Raw genomic sequence first — 16,287 nt, 5'->3', positions numbered from 1 at the left:
GAATCTCGCAGGTAGTAGTAACTTAATTACTCCCTCGTTAGATTCCCAAGGTGAAACCGAACACTGTGACAATCAAAATCCTAACGCTCATGACAACACAACCAATACGTCACCTCAAAATGTTGTTAATTTGTCGTCCCACCCCCTCAGCGATTCCGAACTATCACTTCTTAGCCGTGGGCTTTCATTCTGCCCAAATAATAACAAGGTAGACGAATACCAACTCCATCTCGATTTAGATAATTTTGCCCGACGTATGCGTCTGAAAGAGTATTTTCATGAGAAGCCTGATACAACACCCAAACCTTTCAAGCCACCGTGTGAATTTACGCCAGAGCCCAATCGCGAAAAAGCTCTTGATATATATATAAAAGCAGTTCAAAAAGATATAATTACTTCATATAATCCCTCTTCCCGAACCAAACCAAATTTGAGTCAAGCCGAGCAAAGTAGTCTGTCGCATCTTAAAAAATCGAAAAACCTAATAATCAAAAGGGCAGATAAGGGTGGTGCAATTGTCGTAATGAATATGCAGGATTATATCGATGAGGGACTGCGACAATTGGCTTGTGCCACGTTTTACAAAACTTTAGACACTGATCCCACGGAACAGATTGTTTCAGATATCACAAAACATCTAAACTGAATGACATACTAGTAGCGCACCAAAAAGCAGTGATCGCTGGCCATGACGTGATTTTCCGGTGGATACCTGGCCACTGTGGGATCACCGGACATGATGCGGCCGATCACAACGCCGGGAAAGCACATGGAAATAGTACATTCCGCAGTGTTTACTTCACGAAGGTGGACGCCAAGAGTGCCTTAAAGTCTCTGAGCCATAAGCTGTCAAAAGATCAATGGTTTTGTGGCGAGGCTGGATCTTCCCTTCTGCACCGGGTTGACCCCGAACTAGCTCTGGTCCTCCCAACATCCATGCCACGGCAGATTACGTCATTGTTTCACAGGCTCCGGCTCAATGTACCATACAGTGCAAGGCTCCTGTACAGGCTTGGGAAGGCGGACTCTCCTAATTGTCCAGTCTGTGGCTCAATCGAAGACGTCGAACATATTATAGTTACGTGCCCAAGATACTCTGAGTGTCGTGACAGACTTGTAGCCGCGTTAGGCCGGGTTGACAATCGACCCTTCGGAGTGCAGAAGGTGCTGGGCCCATGGCCAATGAGCACTCAACTGCCAGCTTTGCGAGCCGTTACACAGTTTTTAAGGGACACAAAGCTGTTAGATGGGCTATGACTTGTCTGTGGCGTTCGTCGCCGCTTCGCGACATCTCCAGTGGGTGATGGTGGACGTGTCTGGAATTCCTTTCCTTAGGTGATCTGGGGTAGCCGGCCCTCGTGATGAGGGCTACAATCCCCATTTTTTTCTTTCTTGCAATCAATCCATCAAACAAAACATCTAAAGGCATTAAATGCCGCAAAGAAGATCGATTCGGCGGTATATGAATACCTTCTTCCCCGTAACTCAAAGCCAGGTAGATTCTACATGCTCCCAAAGATTCATAAACCGGGGAACCCCGGACGTCCAATCGTCTCCTGCAATGGGACAGCCACTGAAAAACTCTCTAGTTTCGTAGATCATCTTCTTAAGGACATACCCCCGCGACTACCATCGTACATCAAGGACACCAATCACTTCCTGCAAATACTAAATCAATGTCAGCCACCCCCATGTAGTCTCCTAGTTACGTTAGATGTTTCTTCCCTGTATACCAATATTCCCCACGATGATGGCATAGCTGCAGCCGAGGCGGCTTTTTCAAAGTACTCTGATTCTTCTTGTGATCCATCTGTCGTATCTACTCTACTAGAACTGATCCTAAAGAACAACAACTTTGAATTTAACGATGGCCACTATTTACAAGTCAACGGCACCGCTATGGGCACTGAAATGGCACCAAACTATGCAAATCTATTCATGGGTTCACTAGAAGAAGCATTCTTGAGCACGCGTGAGGACAAACCCACTTTATACAAGCGCTACCTTGATGACATATTTATGATCTGGCCACATTCGGAAGACAGCCTATTGGAATTTATACGCGATTTCAATGAGTTCCATACTTCTATTAACTTCACTCACACCTATTCTGCCGTCACTGGTAGCTTTCTTGATGTTCAAATTAAGCTAACCAATGGAGTTTTAACGTCTGATCTGTTCCGTAAACCCACAGACTCTCGGCAGTACTTGTCATTCCATAGTTGTCATCCTCGCCACACGAAACTGGCCATTCCCTATAGTCAAGCCCTTCGGTATAGGAGAATCTGCTCGAATGACGACGATCTGGACAGAAATTTAGAACAGCTGCAACAAACCTTTGTCGGTCGTCAGTATCCACCCGATCTAGTTCAAGATGCTCTCAACAGAGCTCGCAAGGCAAACCGTCTAAGCTTACTGGAGAAAAGACAAAACAAATCAGAAAGTAATGCCGTGAACTTAACTGTAACATTCGCCGGAAATATCCCAAACATTAACAACATACTTAGCCGCCACCACAGTATCCTTCTCCAGTCAGAACGCACGAAAAACATATTTCCTAATCCACCACGTGTCGCTTACAGACGTACACGTAACTTACAAGATAGCTTGGTCCGCTCTAAAGTATGCGAACCCACTAGCCATCCGGCGGGCTGTCATCCATGTAATGGCAGGAGATGCCAGATTTGCAAGTTAATGCAGACCGCACAAACGGTCAGAAGTACGAATTCCAACTTTACCGTCAAGATCAACGCAGACTGTAACTCATGCAACGTTATCTATCTAATCCAATGCAACACATGCCGGGCCCAATACGTGGGTCAGACAAAAACTTCTTTCCGAATTAGATTCAACAATCACCGATCGGATGTTACCAAGAAACCTAATCTTCCAGTCTCACGCCATTTCAAACAACCAGAACATTCAATCAACGAAGCCTCAGTTTTTATTCTCCAGTCGAACTTTACCTCCGACCGCTCCCGGGAACAACGGGAATCTTACCTAATTTACAAATTCCGATCGGCCATTAACGAGGACCCTGGCATGCTGTCAACAATAAGAAGTCTAACAACCTAGATAAGACCCTGTTGCCTTTTCTCGTTTCAGCCAGATCAAAATCCCCACTGACCCACAAGGACGATGACCCCACTCCTGGACCTGACACAAAAACGCTCTGGAATTTCCCCAATGGGCCATTTCCATATTCGCGTCGCCCCTGGCGACGGAATGTCGAACGTCGTGTCTTTCCCCCCAATAATGGTGACGCGCTTTTCGGACTGGCACATTGCGTGGGAAAGTAACAAGAGAAGATTGGAAGAAGAATGCGGAAAGAGTGAGAGCGCATTGTACTCGTTACCAGACCTCAAACGTCCGCGTAACCTTAAAACCGATAATCTCCCCACATTGAACATGACAGTCTCCCGCAGGTGGGTCCACATAGAGATGTTTTCCACTCAAAGATGGCTGACTCAAGGGCTGGGCATGCGCATACGCGTTGTCGGAAATGGTCCATTGACAACCGCCAGGTGGCGGGAATTTCCCCCAACCGACCACGTCATTCTCAAGCCCCTTATCAGCCTCGTGGCCACATTTAGCTCTTTTGTCCCGAAGAAGGCGGAGCTTCCGCCGTAACGTAGACATCCTCCCTAACTTTTATGATTTTTAAGTTTTAATAAACCCCTTTTTTGTTACTTCCCCTACTTTCGTCTTCTGTCTCCGATTTATTTCAACTATAATTACGTAGCCGTCCGATCCAACTCCAACTTTTCAAGATATATATATATTTTTATTTGATTTTTTTATATTTGATTTCATTTTATTTCCGAAGGAAATGAGGGCCAGGTACAAAAGGGATTAGGATCCCTGACGAGGAACCTGGTCCTCTACAAGCAGTCACAGCGATTTTGACAACACAAGAATAACATATAACACAAGAATAACATACATTTTGGTCAGTTTTAACATCACCAGTCATTAATATCAACAACCTTAAACATCAACCTTAAACATCCACAGGACAATTTTACTAATACTGGTTCCAGTCATTCTTTTAATGAATTTAATAAATTAATCTACAGATGTTAATATATCTACATTCAGCAATGCTTCCATCAGTGTTCTTTTGTACACAGGAAATGTTTGAAAAGAAGTAAACAGGTGGCTCATATTGTTACAAAAATTTGGTAATAAATAGTCAGTCGCCTGCATGCCATAGTTCGTACGACTATAGGGGTAGACAGATAAATTAAGCTTCCGTAGTGGGTAGCGCTCAGTTGTGGTGTTTAGCTGAATTGTACCTGAATAGAAGCTATTGTATGCGTGTAACCCAAGCTTTAAAGTGTATAGATGACGTATTGGCATTATTTTTAATTCCCGAAAAGTCTCTGAAGACGCTGCCGTAGAATTTGTAATGAAACGTACGGCTCTTTTTTGTAGTGCATAAATTCTCGTGTAATTTGTCGAGCTAGTTAATCCCCATACTAACAAACAGTAATAAAGTGTAGGATAAATTAGCGCGTAATAAAGTGTCCTTCTTAGCCATTGGGGCAACAGATGTTTAATTCGATAGAGGGCGCCAATTTTCCTTGCAATTTCTGCTGACACATTGTTTATGTGTGTGTTCCATAACAAATTTTCCTGAAACCATACCCCTAAGAACTTAATTTCTCTTACCTGTTGTAGTGTATCATTGCCGATGCGTAAATCTATAGCGCTGTTCTTGATCGGCTTATTTTTCGCTACAAATATTATATATTTGGTTTTCTTGACATTTAGTTTTAACCTATTTATATCCAACCATATAGATAATTCACTAAGATAATTATTTACTATAATATTTAGGTGATCTAAGGATTGATGTCCAAAAAATACGTTTGTGTCATCCGCGTACATGACGATGTCACTTGTGTGCGGGATATTGATGATGTCGTTAATGTAGAGAAGAAACAAAACGGGGCCAAGAATCGAACCTTGAGGGACGCCGTATCTTATCACCTGTTTTATAGAATTGTAGCCATGTACAGATACATACTGATATCTCGAGCCAAGATAACTATGAAAAAGATTATAAGCCACCCCGCGAATGCCGTACGCATTCAATTTTCGCAAAAGAATGTCGTGCTGAATGGAGTCGAAGGCTTTTTTGAAGTCTAGAAATAAGCCAATAGTATACAATCGGTTCTCGATATTATGAATAATTTTATCCTTTATTCCAAGTAAAGCAGCTTCCGTTGATTTTCCTTTCTGAAATCCGAATTGAGATTCCGTAATTATGTTATGATGCTCCAAGAAAGATAGCAGTCTCTTATTGATGATCTTCTCGACTACTTTAGATAATATGGGGAGAATAGAGATCGGTCGATAATTATTTATGTCATTTTTGTCTCCGCCTTTGCTTAGTATAATTACTTTTGCTGTTTTTAGTTCATCAGGAAAGATACCAGTCGATAGTACAGAGTTAATAAGATAACACAGTGGTTTGCTTAGCACAGGTGCTACATGTTTAATTGGTTGAACCCTAAAACCATCGTCGCCTGAGGATCTCGAATTTTTCAATGCCAAAATCGTCTGTTGAACCTCAGTAGGGGTTGTTGGAAATAGAAAAAATGATCCGCTTTGCGATAAATTTAAATATTCTTCAAACGCCTTCGCTGGTGGGAGTTGGGACGGTGTGTCAAACATACCAACCTCTATGAGATGATTATTAACCATATCAGCAAGCACTTGTCCAGAGTAAGTATTACCATTTATCGTTAGTTCACTAGGTATTTCAGAAGGAATATGTGCAAAAGCTAATTGCCTTACTGTGCTCCATACTTTTGATGAGTTTCTCTGTCCCTGGTTAAACAGGTGAGCATAATATTGAGATTTCGCATCTTTTAGTTTCTTGGTTACTTCGTTACGATATTGTTTAAATTGCCGAAGATCTTCAGCCTTGCGTGATGTAAGAAATTTGCAGAAAAGCTTTTTTTTCTTTCCAATATCCCTGAGTAGAGATTGGGTCACCCAGGGCTTGCGAATTTTCTTACTTCGTTTTCGTGGAGCTAGCAACGGAAAAGACTTATCGTAGCATTCGAAAACCCTGTCGTACAATAACCGATATAAAATATTCGGATCCTCCTCACTGTAATAGTCAGCCCAGTCAACAGCTGATACTTTGTCATAGAATTCATTTAATGCTTCGTCATTTATAAGTCTTATGTTATGATGCGGGAGACAGTTGCCTATGTTATTAGCAGCTGTTGACGAGAAAATGCAGAAGACAGGCAGATGATCACTGATTAGTGTTGAAAAGACACCGGAATATAATACACGTGTACAGTTTGTGATGCAAGGGTCGAGCAACGAGTTGGATTCTGGTCGTGTTGGAAGAGTCACGAGGTTTTCATGTCCGTACGATTCATAAAGGTTCGTGATGCTGTGGCGTCAGTTGATAAAAAGTTTATATTTAAATCGCCTAAAATAACGAGTGACATTTTCATGTTATCAGCCGTTTTCAGGAGCAGTTCCATGTACTCCAGAAACCTTTTTTGGTTCCCAGATATATATATATATATATATATATACAAAGGAAAAATAGCCGAAGCTCTGTAGCTGCACGTTGAGCACATGTTTACAATTTGATCGTGCCCTCCCAGCCAAGGACAGCTGTTTCGGTCTACTTGGACTTCATCAGCTTGGCGCAGGGAAGTGACACGATCTTGGATCGGCGCAACAGTGCGTCTCGGCGAGACGTCAATGTTCCACGGTGACAGCGTCACCTGTGGAGGCCGCAGTGCAAGCCAGCAAGTACATATACAAAGGAAAAATAGCCGAAGCTCTGTAGCTGCACGTTGAGCACATGTTTACAATTTGATCGTGCCCTCCCAGCCACTGCCCTCCCGCACTGTTGCGCCGATCCAAGATCGTGTCACTTCCCTGCGCCAAGCTGATGAGGTCCAAGTAGACCGAAACAGCTGTCCTTGGCCGGGAGGGCACGATCAAATTGTAAACATGTGCTCAACGTGCAGCTACAGAGCTTCGGCTATTTTTCCTTTGTATATGTACTTGCTGGCTTGCACTGCGGCCTCCACAGGTGACGCTGCCACCGTGGAACATTGACGTCTCACCGAGACGCACTGTTGCGCCGATCCAAGATCGTGTCACTTCCCTGCGCCAAGCTGATGAGGTCCAAGTAGACCGAAACAGCTGTCCTTGGCTGGGAGGGCACGATCAAATTGTAAACATGTGCTCAACGTGCAGCTACAGAGCTTCGGCTATTTTTCCTTTGTATATGTACTTGCTGGCTTGCACTGCGGCCTCCACAGGTGACGCTGCCACCGTGGAACATTGACGTCTCGCCGAGACGCACTGTTGCGCCGATCCAAGATCGTGTCACTTCCCTGCGCCAAGCTGATGAGGTCCAAGTAGACCGAAACAGCTGTCCTTGGCTGGGAGGGCACGATCAAATTGTAAACATGTGCTCAACGTGCAGCTACAGAGCTTCGGCTATTTTTCCTTTGTATATGTACTTGCTGGCTTGCACTGCGGCCTCCACAGGTGACGCTGTCACCGTGGAACATTGACGTCTCGCCGAGACGCACTGTTGCGCCGATCCAAGATCGTGTCACTTCCCTGCGCCAAGCTGATGAGGTCCAAGTAGACCGAAACAGCTGTCCTTGGCCGGGAGGGCACGATCAAATTGTAAACATGTGCTCAACGTGCAGCTACAGAGCTTCGGCTATTTTTCCTTTGTATATGTACTTGCTGGCTTGCACTGCGGCCTCCACAGGTGACGCTGCCACCGTGGAACATTGACGTCTCGCCGAGACGCACTGTTGCGCCGATCCAAGATCGTGTCACTTCCCTGCGCCAAGCTGATGAGGTCCAAGTAGACCGAAACAGCTGTCCTTGGCCGGGAGGGCACGATCAAATTGTAAACATGTGCTCAACGTGCAGCTACAGAGCTTCGGCTATTTTTCCTTTGTATATGTACTTGCTGGCTTGCACTGCGGCCTCCACAGGTGACGCTGTCACCGTGGAACATTGACGTCTCGCCGAGACGCACTGTTGCGCCGATCCAAGATCGTGTCACTTCCCTGCGCCAAGCTGATGAGGTCCAAGTAGACCGAAACAGCTGTCCTTGGCTGGGAGGGCACGATCAAATTGTAAACATGTGCTCAACGTGCAGCTACAGAGCTTCGGCTATTTTTCCTTTGTATATGTACTTGCTGGCTTGCACTGCGGCCTCCACAGGTGACGCTGTCACCGTGGAACATTGACGTCTCGCCGAGACGCACTGTTGCGCCGATCCAAGATCGTGTCACTTCCCTGCGCCAAGCTGATGAGGTCCAAGTAGACCGAAACAGCTGTCCTTGGCTGGGAGGGCACGATCAAATTGTAAACATGTGCTCAACGTGCAGCTACAGAGCTTCGGCTATTTTTCCTTTGTATATGTACTTGCTGGCTTGCACTGCGGCCTCCACAGGTGACGCTGTCACCGTGGAACATTGACGTCTCGCCGAGACGCACTGTTGCGCCGATCCAAGATCGCGTTACTTCCCTGCGCCAAGCTGATGAGGTCCAAGTAGACCGAAACAGCTGTCCTTGGCTGGGAGGGCACGATCAAATTGTAAACATGTGCTCAACGTGCAGCTACAGAGCTTCGGCTATTTTTCCTTTGTATATGTACTTGCTGGCTTGCACTGCGGCCTCCACAGGTGACGCTGTCACCGTGGAACATTGACGTCTCGCCGAGACGCACTGTTGCGCCGATCCAAGATCGTGTCACTTCCCTGCGCCAAGCTGATGAGGTCCAAGTAGACCGAAACAGCTGTCCTTGGCCGGGAGGGCACGATCAAATTGTAAACATGTGCTCAACGTGCAGCTACAGAGCTTCGGCTATTTTTCCTTTGTATATGTACTTGCTGGCTTGCACTGCGGCCTCCACAGGTGACGCTGCCACCGTGGAACATTGACGTCTCGCCGAGACGCACTGTTGCGCCGATCCAAGATCGTGTCACTTCCCTGCGCCAAGCTGATGAGGTCCAAGTAGACCGAAACAGCTGTCCTTGGCCGGGAGGGCACGATCAAATTGTAAACATGTGCTCAACGTGCAGCTACAGAGCTTCGGCTATTTTTCCTTTGTATATGTACTTGCTGGCTTGCACTGCGGCCTCCACAGGTGACGCTGCCACCGTGGAACATTGACGTCTCGCCGAGACGCACTGTTGCGCCGATCCAAGATCGTGTCACTTCCCTGCGCCAAGCTGATGAGGTCCAAGTAGACCGAAACAGCTGTCCTTGGCCGGGAGGGCACGATCAAATTGTAAACATGTGCTCAACGTGCAGCTACAGAGCTTCGGCTATTTTTCCTTTGTATATGTACTTGCTGGCTTGCACTGCGGCCTCCACAGGTGACGCTGCCACCGTGGAACATTGACGTCTCGCCGAGACGCACTGTTGCGCCGATCCAAGATCGTGTCACTTCCCTGCGCCAAGCTGATGAGGTCCAAGTAGACCGAAACAGCTGTCCTTGGCCGGGAGGGCACGATCAAATTGTAAACATGTGCTCAACGTGCAGCTACAGAGCTTCGGCTATTTTTCCTTTGTATATGTACTTGCTGGCTTGCACTGCGGCCTCCACAGGTGACGCTGCCACCGTGGAACATTGACGTCTCACCGAGACGCACTGTTGCGCCGATCCAAGATCGTGTCACTTCCCTGCGCCAAGCTGATGAGGTCCAAGTAGACCGAAACAGCTGTCCTTGGCCGGGAGGGCACGATCAAATTGTAAACATGTGCTCAACGTGCAGCTACAGAGCTTCGGCTATTTTTCCTTTGTATATGTACTTGCTGGCTTGCACTGCGGCCTCCACAGGTGACGCTGTCACCGTGGAACATTGACGTCTCGCCGAGACGCACTGTTGCGCCGATCCAAGATCGTGTCACTTCCCTGCGCCAAGCTGATGAGGTCCAAGTAGACCGAAACAGCTGTCCTTGGCCGGGAGGGCACGATCAAATTGTAAACATGTGCTCAACGTGCAGCTACAGAGCTTCGGCTATTTTTCCTTTGTATATGTACTTGCTGGCTTGCACTGCGGCCTCCACAGGTGACGCTGCCACCGTGGAACATTGACGTCTCGCCGAGACGCACTGTTGCGCCGATCCAAGATCGTGTCACTTCCCTGCGCCAAGCTGATGAGGTCCAAGTAGACCGAAACAGCTGTCCTTGGCTGGGAGGCCACGATCAAATTGTACATATATATATATATATATATATATATATATATATATATATATATACAGATACTCATGGAACGATGCGACAGCACCCGAGGACACGTGTTTCGCCGTGTTTGCGGCTCGTCGGCCCTGGTAGCTGGTAGCGTCGGCATGGGTAGCTGCGCATCGTTCGGGATTGGCAAACCAGGGGTCACTCAGCGAGCGATATACACCTGGGAGGGTGAGTGAGCACTCCTCAATGCCACAGTGCAAGCCAGTGAATTATTAAGAGAGGAAAAAAGCCATAAAAAATATTTTTTAATGGCTTTTTTCCTCTCTTTAGAATTCACTGGCTTATAAGAGAAGAAAAAAGCCATAAAAATTATTTTTAATGGCTTTTTTCCTCTCTTTATAATTCACTGGCTTGCACCCTCCCAGGTGTATATCGCTCGCTGAGTGACCCCTGGTTTGCCAATCCCGAACGATGCGCAGCTACCCAGGGCCGACGAGCCGCAAACACGGCGAAACACGTGTCCTCTGGTGCTGTCGCATCGTTCCATGAGTATCAGTTTTTCTACGTGCAGCCATAGAAGCCATCTTAATCTGTAAGTTTGAATTTCAAACACATCTAGCGTCATTTTTCTTATGTTTTAGTGGCTTTTTTCCTCTCTTTATATATATATATATATATATATATATATATATATATGTGTGTGTGTATTATATGTTTACAGTTTGATCGTGCACTCCCAGGCGGGTACAGCTGTTTCGCCCAACTTGGAACTCGTCAGCCCGACGCAGGGAAGTGACACGATCTTGGGTCGGCGCTAACAGTGCGTCTCGGCGAGACGTCAATGTTCCACGGTGACGGCGCCACCTGTGGAGGCCGCAGTGCAAGCCAGCAAGTACATATACAAAGGGAAAATAGCCAAAGCTCTGTGGCTGCACGTTGAGCATATGTTTACAATTTGATCGTGCACTCCCAGCCGAGTACAGCTGTTTCGTCCTACTTGGGACTCGTCAGCCCGGCGCAGGGAAGTGACACGATCTTGGGTCGGCGCTAACAGTGCGTCTCGGCGAGACGTCAATGTTCCACGGTGACGGCGCCACCTGTGGAGGCCGCAGTGCAAGCCAGCAAGTACATATACAAAGGGAAAATAGCCAAAGCTCTGTGGCTGCACGTTGAGCATGTGTTTACAATTTGATCGTGCACTCCCAGCCGAGTACAGCTGTTTCGTCCTACTTGGGACTCGTCAGCCCGGCGCAGGGAAGTGACACGATCTTGGGTCGGCGCTAACAGTGCGTCTCGGCGAGACGTCAATGTTCCACGGTGACGGCGCCACCTGTGGAGGCCGCAGTGCAAGCCAGCAAGTACATATACAAAGGGAAAATAGCCAAAGCTCTGTGGCTGCACGTTGAGCATATGTTTACAATTTGATCGTGCACTCCCAGCCGAGTACAGCTGTTTCGTCCTACTTGGAACTCGTCAGCAAAACGCAGGGAAGTGACACGATCTTGGGTCGGCGCTAACAGTGCGTCTCGGCGAGACGTCAATGTTCCACGGTGACGGCGCCACCTGTGGAGGCCGCAGTGCAAGCCAGCAAGTACATATACAAAGGGAAAATAGCCAAAGCTCTGTGGCTGCACGTTGAGCATATGTTTACAATTTGATCGTGCACTCCCAGCCGAGTACAGCTGTTTCGTCCTACTTGGGACTCGTCAGCCCGGCGCAGGGAAGTGACACGATCTTGGGTCGGCGCTAACGGTGCGTCTCGGCGAGACGTCAATGTTCCACGGTGACGGCGCCACCTGTGGAGGCCGCAGTGCAAGCCAGCAAGTACATATACAAAGGGAAAATAGCCAAAGCTCTGTGGCTGCACGTTGAGCATATGTTTACAATTTGATCGTGCACTCCCAGCCGAGTACAGCTGTTTCGTCCTACTTGGGACTCGTCAGCCCGGCGCAGGGAAGTGACACGATCTTGGGTCGGCGCTAACAGTGCGTCTCGGCGAGACGTCAATGTTCCACGGTGACGGCGCCACCTGTGGAGGCCGCAGTGCAAGCCAGCAAGTACATATACAAAGGGAAAATAGCCAAAGCTCTGTGGCTGCACGTTGAGCATATGTTTACAATTTGATCGTGCACTCCCAGCCGAGTACAGCTGTTTCGTCCTACTTGGGACTCGTCAGCCCGGCGCAGGGAAGTGACACGATCTTGGGTCGGCGCTAACAGTGCGTCTCGGCGAGACGTCAATGTTCCACGGTGACGGCGCCACCTGTGGAGGCCGCAGTGCAAGCCAGCAAGTACATATACAAAGGGAAAATAGCCAAAGCTCTGTGGCTGCACGTTGAGCATATGTTTACAATTTGATCGTGCACTCCCAGCCGAGTACAGCTGTTTCGTCCTACTTGGAACTCGTCAGCAAAACGCAGGGAAGTGACACGATCTTGGGTCGGCGCTAACAGTGCGTCTCGGCGAGACGTCAATGTTCCACGGTGACGGCGCCACCTGTGGAGGCCGCAGTGCAAGCCAGCAAGTACATATACAAAGGGAAAATAGCCAAAGCTCTGTGGCTGCACGTTGAGCATATGTTTACAATTTGATCGTGCACTCCCAGCCGAGTACAGCTGTTTCGTCCTACTTGGGACTCGTCAGCCCGGCGCAGGGAAGTGACACGATCTTGGGTCGGCGCTAACAGTGCGTCTCGGCGAGACGTCAATGTTCCACGGTGACGGCGCCACCTGTGGAGGCCGCAGTGCAAGCCAGCAAGTACATATACAAAGGGAAAATAGCCAAAGCTCTGTGGCTGCACGTTGAGCATATGTTTACAATTTGATCGTGCACTCCCAGCCGAGTACAGCTGTTTCGTCCTACTTGGGACTCGTCAGCCCGGCGCAGGGAAGTGACACGATCTTGGGTCGGCGCTAACAGCGCGTCTCGGCGACACGTCAATGTTCCACGGTGACGGCGCCACCTGTGGAGGCCGCAGTGCAAGCCAGCAAGTACATATACAAAGGGAAAATAGCCAAAGCTCTGTGGCTGCACGTTGAGCATATGTTTACAATTTGATCGTGCACTCCCAGCCGAGTACAGCTGTTTCGTCCTACTTGGGACTCGTCAGCCCGGCGCAGGGAAGTGACACGATCTTGGGTCGGCGCTAACAGTGCGTCTCGGCGAGACGTCAATGTTCCACGGTGACGACGTTAGATATAGTTATCTATGTAAGATACGTTATCTATGTAATCCAATGCAATACATGCCGGGCCCAGTACGTGGGTCAGACAAAAACTTCTTTCCTAATTAGATTCAACAATCACCGATCGGATGTTGTCAAGAAACCTAATCTTCCGGTCTCACGCCATTTCAAACTGCCCAAACATTCAATCAACGAAGCCTCAGTTTTTATTCTCCAGTCGAACTTTATCTCCAATCGCTCCCGGGAACAACGGGAATCCTACCTAATTTACAAATTCCAATGGGCCATGAACGAGGACCCTGGCTTGCTGTCAACAATGAGAAGTTTAACTACCTAGATAAGATCCTGTTGCCTTTTCTTGTTTCAGCCGGATCAAAAACCCCACTGACCCACAAGTACGATGACCTCACTCCTGGACCTGACACAAAAGCGTTCTGGAATTCTCCCCATTGACAACCGCCAGGTGGCAGGAATTTTCCCCAACCGATCATGACGTCATTGTCAAGCCCCTTATCAGCCTTGTGGCCGTTCAGCTTCCTGCGTAACGTAGACATCGCCCCTAACTTTTATAACCTTTAAGTTTTAATAAACCCTTTTTTGTTACTTCCCCTACTTTCGTCTTCTGTCTCCCATTTATCTGAACGTCCACTATAATTACGTAGCCGTCCGACCCAAGTTAAACTTTTCAAGATATATATATATATATATATATATATTTGAAAGTAAAAAGAGAAAATGGAGACAGCCTTTTCAGAAAGCTATAGATTCGATTGTATCTCATTACGGCCGATGTCTCAATACGGCCGATAATCCTTTAATCCCCAAGTGTCTCATTACGGCCAAAGTCTCAATACGGCCGAAGGAAGTCTCATTACGGCCGAAGATGCCGAAGATGTCTCATAACGGCCAAATGTGAAAATGTGTATTGTAACCTGCATTGATATGCTTATATGCAATGTCGCAGCCAGGTATGGATATATATTCAGCAGGGTATAAGCCATGCACTGTGCCCGTAGGGCCCTTATCATATTTATATACACATATTGCGAGACAAACGGTATGTTATCATACTACAGCACAATGCAACATATTGTGCGGCTAGCAGAATAGAACACAAGAGTGACTGTGGGTGAATAATAGGCATGAAGAGCAAAACGCACCATGCCATGTATTCCCACAAGCGACATTCCCCAGAATACTCCAGCGGATGCTGCGAAATACGTCATTGATTTTAGCGGCTGCGTAAGTAGAATTGCTGTACGTCATAAGTATGTAAATTTTCGTGCACTGCTAACTGCGCGAAATATACTGAGGCACAGCCAGAAGATATTCCATAGCAGACGACAAGAAGAGACATCCATTTCATTGCAAAGTCGACATTCCGGCACGGTGCGAATGCTCAATGTAATACGCTGGTTTTGCCCCGTGAGCAGTTTTTTTGCGCTTTTTTTCTCACTAGAATGTTCCGTTGGGATGACAGAAGACGCGAACGATATAGGAATGATAGCATGGTTGCGCAAGTGGATACAGACCTATACGACATCCTGGGTATAGTTGCGAAAAAATCCCGATCCCGTCCCGGGATCTCGGGATCCACATTTCGAAATCCCGAAATCCGGGAATTGTAAAAACGGCTCGGGATTCCGAACCCTACCCCAGGCGTTCGTTGATTGGGTGTAACAGGTTCGGTGCTTCGAAGGCCCACGTTGTCAACGGTCTACGAAACGCTCTGTCAGCCGCGCGCTAGGGCTATACCATATCTACAGATATCTTAGGACGTCTATGCCCGTATCTGTCAAGGCGGCTCATCTGGTAGGAGGTCTATTTTCGCTATTTTGTTAGATGTGTCTGTGCGAGAAGCGGTGGGGCGCCTCATGGGCTTCCTTGACGCTCATGACGGATCTCATGGGCTGATATTTGGGTTGTTTGCCAAAGGTCACATATTCACAATGGCACATATGTCAATGGCTTCCAACGAGCCTAACGCTGCGACGGCGTGAGAGAACAGTAATGTAGCACCATGCAGCGCGAACTGGGCTGCGGGCCAAAATGAAGGTGGCTTGATAGCGATAGTTGATCGAATGGGATCTCCTGTACCGAGTCCGGCCATGCGTTGGACAGAGGGGCTGGATGCAGATGTAGTGAAACTGAGACGGGTGGTCCTGCAAAGTATGCTGTAAAGGGTTAAGACATCTCTCACCGGTTGAACGTATATGTTATTATTATATGGCATACGAGAGGAAATGGAAGGACCAATTGACCCATGGAACACGAAGCGCATTATAATGTAAGTGTACCGACACTATACACTCGAAAAACAGAGCTTCACCGCATAGCACGCTGTGCGCCAAAGCATTGACACGAATGATAGGGTTACCGCTTCTGATTCGAGGAGAGAGAGGGGCGTACGCCTTTTTGTGACAATTTGACTATATGGTAATTTCCACAAAAAGGCGTATGCCTCTCTCTCTCCTCGAATCCAAAGTGATAGCCCTATCATTTGCGGCAATGGTTGGCGCACAGCGTGCAATGCGGTGAAGTTATGTCTTTACAGTGTATATGATCGCGAAGGCACCCAGCACACTCTTAAAAATAAACTTCACCGCATAGCACGCTCCTAGCCAACCATAATCTCGAACGATATCGTTATCTGCCGTGACTTGTTGAAAACGGGATGCGTACGCCTTTTTTGTTACACTTATGCTGTCTGTCACAAAAAAAGGCGTACGCCTTCAGTTTTCAAAAAATCAGGGCAGATAACATCGATAAACGATATAGATAAACGATATCATTCGATATTATGGTTGGCTAGGAGCGTGCTATGCGGCGAAGTTCATTTTTAGTAGTAACAAGACTTTAACATGACTTTAAACTAGTAACAACAATCTGAA

This window comes from Ornithodoros turicata, chromosome 2, assembly GCF_037126465.1.
Source record: "Ornithodoros turicata isolate Travis chromosome 2, ASM3712646v1, whole genome shotgun sequence".
Classification (NCBI taxonomy): Eukaryota; Metazoa; Arthropoda; class Arachnida; order Ixodida; family Argasidae; genus Ornithodoros; species Ornithodoros turicata.
The sequence above is the reverse complement of the archived record's forward strand: the minus strand, read 5'-3'. Positions refer to the sequence as shown.